Consider the following 3,611-nt stretch of genomic DNA (forward strand, 5'->3'; position numbering starts at 1 on the left):
CTCTCTCTCTCCCCCTCCCCCCCTCTCTCTCCCCTCCCCCCTCTCTCTCTCCCCTCCCCCTCTCTCTCTCCCCTCCCCCTCTCTCTCTCCCCCTCCCCTCTCTCTCTCCCCTCCCCTCGCTCTCTCCCCTCCCCCCTCTCTCTCCCCTCCCCCTCTCTCTCTCCCCTCCCCCTCTCTCTCTCCCCCTCCCCTCTCTCTCTCCCCCTCCCCTCTCTCTCTCTCCCCTCCCCTCTCTCTCTCTCCCCCTCCCCTCTCTCTCTCTCCCCCTCCCCTCTCTCTCTCTCCCCCTCCCCCTCTCTCTCTCCCCTCCCCTCGCTCTCTCTCTCCCCCTCCCCTCTCTCTCTCTCTCCCCCTCCCCTCTCTCTCTCTCCCCCCCCCTCTCTCTCTCCCCCTCCCCTCTCTCTCTCTCCCCCTCCCCTCTCTCTCCCCCCCCCCTCTCTCTCTCCCCCTCCCCTCTCTCTCTCTCCCCCTCCCCTCTCTCTCTCTCCCTCCCCTCTCTCTCTCTCCCCCTCCCCTCTCTCTCTCTCCCCTCCCCCTCTCTCTCTCCCCTCCCCTCTCTCTCTCCCCTCCCCTCTCTCTCTCCCCTCCCCTCTCTCTCCCCCCTCCCCTCTCTCTCCCCGTCCCCTCTCTCTCCCCTCCCCCTCTCTCTCCCCCCTCTCTCCCCCCTCTCTCTCTCTCCCCTCCCCCCTCTCTCCCCTCTCCTCTCTCTCTCCCTCTCCCCCTCCCCCCTCTCTCCCCCTCCCCTCTCTCTCTCCCCCTCCCCCTCCCCTCCCTCTCCCCCTCTCTTCCCTCCCCTCTCCTCTCTCTCTCTCTCCCCATCTCTATCTCTCCCTCCCTCCTCCCCCCTCCCCCTTCTACCCTCCTTTCTCCCCCCCCAAGACCCTGTGTCCCCTACCTCCCTGCCTCAGATGATTCTCTCCCACCCTCAGCTCGCGGTCCACACCCCGTGTGTGAAGAATTGTCATCAGTGCTCTGTAATTGATGTTCCTGCAGCTTCTTGTGGAATAAAGGTCAGGCCTCACCTAGAGTGGGACTTGCAGATATTTATCCTCAATCTCTCCTCATTCTTCCATTCGGGGAGTGGGTTACAGGCTGGAGTTTAGGGGGTTTATACAATATATTGAATAACAGATCCCCCGGGCCGGCTGGTGGCGCAGTGACATCAGCACCGGACCCCGGAACGGAGGTTCCCGGGTTCGAGTCCAGTCAGGTCCGCTCCCGAGTGCACTTTCCATCCGTGCCGGGTTGAGTGTTGACATCGCAACTCGACCTCGTAAAATAAAGGGAAAAATACTGCGAGATGTCTGTGTGAGGAGTGGCCACACAGTCCCTTTCTCACTCCACGCCTGTAAAAGATATCATCGCACACACGTGCCAAAAAGAAGAATAACAAATCCCTGGGAGTGGGTTACAGGGTGGGATCTAATCCTGGGGTTCAGGGGGTTTACATACAGAATTTCAGATACACCATGAGTGGATTACAGGGTGCAACCTAATCCAGGAGTTCTGGGGGGTTTTATATAGAATTGTTGGTCCTCGGTGTGGATTATAGGCTGGGATCTAATCCAGGGATTTGAGGGGTTCATGTATCAAAACCCTGGAATCCAAAGATTGAACGTGGTTGGACTAATGTTCTGACTTGGAATTATGACATTGTAGCCATTACTGAGACTCGGTTACAGGAGGGCCAGGGCTGACAGCTCAATATTCCAGGGTTCCATTGTTTAAGCATGACAGAGCGGGAGGGGTTAAAGGGAGAGGGGTGGCATTATTAGTCAGGGAGAATGTCACAGCTGTGGTTAGTCAGGACAGACTGGAGAACTCACCTAGTGAGCCTTTATGGGTGGAACTGAGGAATAAGAGAGGTATGACCACATTAATGGAACCATATTATAGGCCACCCTACACTCCGTGGGATCTAGAGGAAAAAACCTGTAGCAAGATCTGTAAAAGATAGGTCTGAGATTCTAAATTGGAGAAAGGCCAATTTTGATGGTACAGAAATAACCTGATAAGTGTGGATTGGGACAGGCTGTTTTTTTGCCAAAAGTGGAATTTTGAGAGTACGAAGCTTGTATGTGCCTGTCAGAATAAAAGGTAAAGATAACCGGTTTGGGGAACCGAGGTCATTCATGCCCTCGGCTATTAGGCTCTGTCATGAGTCAATATGTAGCTGGGGAAGTGATGACCCCTCTGTTAGATTGTTTGTCTAACTTATTTTTTATTCTTTCTACTTCTCTTCTAATATTTATATCTGTGCACCAGTAATGCTACCGTGACACTGTAATTTGCTTTGGGATTGAAAAAGTATCTATCTAACCTTTTCAAGAGATATTGAGGCCCTGATTAAGAAAAAAAGGAGGTGCCTAGCAGGTATAGGCAGGTAGGAACAGATGAGGTGCTTATGGAGTATAAGAAATGCAAGAGAACACTTCAGAAAGAAATCAGGAGGGCTAAAAGAAGGCATGAAGTTGCTCTAGCAGACAAGGCGAAGGAGAATCCTAAGGGATTCTACAAATATGTTAAGATCAAAAGGATTGCAAGGGACACATTTGGCCCTCTGAAAGATCAGAATAGTAATCATTGCATGGAGCAAGAAGAGATGGGGGAGACTTTAAATGGATTCTTTTGTTTTTGTATCTGTATTTATTCAGGAGACGGACACGGTCTCTATAGAAGTGAAGCAAAGTAGTAGCAAAGTCTTGGATCCTGTACAGCTGACAGCAGTTTGCTGTCTTGAGGTAAATTAGGGTGGATAAATTCCCAGGGCCTGACAAAGTGTTCCCTTGGACCCTGTGGGAGGCAAGTGCAGAAATTTCAGGGGCCCTAGCAAAGAAATTTAAATCATCCTGAACAGCAGGTGAGGTATTGGAGAATTGGGGGATAGCCAATGTTGTTCCACTACTTAAGAAAGGCTCTAAAAATAAGCCAGTGAGCCTGACATCAGTAGTGAGAAAGTTGGAACACAGAACCTAAAGTACAGGAACAGGCCATTCGGCCCACAATATTGTGCCTAACTAAACCAGCTAAAAAGCAAATCAGAAACACCTAAACACTAATCCCTCCTACCTACACAATATCCATATCCCTCCATCTTCCTTGCATGCCTATGCCTATCTAAACATCACTTAAAAGCCTCTAACGTACTTGCCTGTACCACCGTACCAGGCATCATCAGTCTCTGAGGAAAAAACTTCCCTCACATCTCCTTTGAACCTACCTCCTCTCGCCCTCAATGCATGCCCTCTGGTATCAGACATTTCTACCCTGGGAAAAAGATAGTCTTGGACCCTGCATCCTCTTAGCATCCTCCTCACAGCTAACACTGCCGCCCAGCTTCGTGTCTTCATACTTGCCTATTGCCATACTCCAAATTTAAAACTCAGCAAGGACCATACCTATCCTTACCTATAGCTATCCTGAAAGTTAAGGAGTTGTGGTCACTGCTTCCTACTGTTCATCTACTGAAAGGTCAGTCAGCTGGCCAGGCTCATTACCCAAGACCAGGTTCAGCACAGCCCCTCCTCTCTTTGGACTGTCTACGTATTGATTTAAGAAACCCTCCTGGATGCACTTAACAAATTCTGCCCCATCTAAACCCCTTGCACTAA

Source organism: Mobula hypostoma, chromosome 28 (genome assembly GCF_963921235.1).
Source record: "Mobula hypostoma chromosome 28, sMobHyp1.1, whole genome shotgun sequence".
Lineage (NCBI taxonomy): Eukaryota > Metazoa > Chordata > Chondrichthyes > Myliobatiformes > Myliobatidae > Mobula > Mobula hypostoma.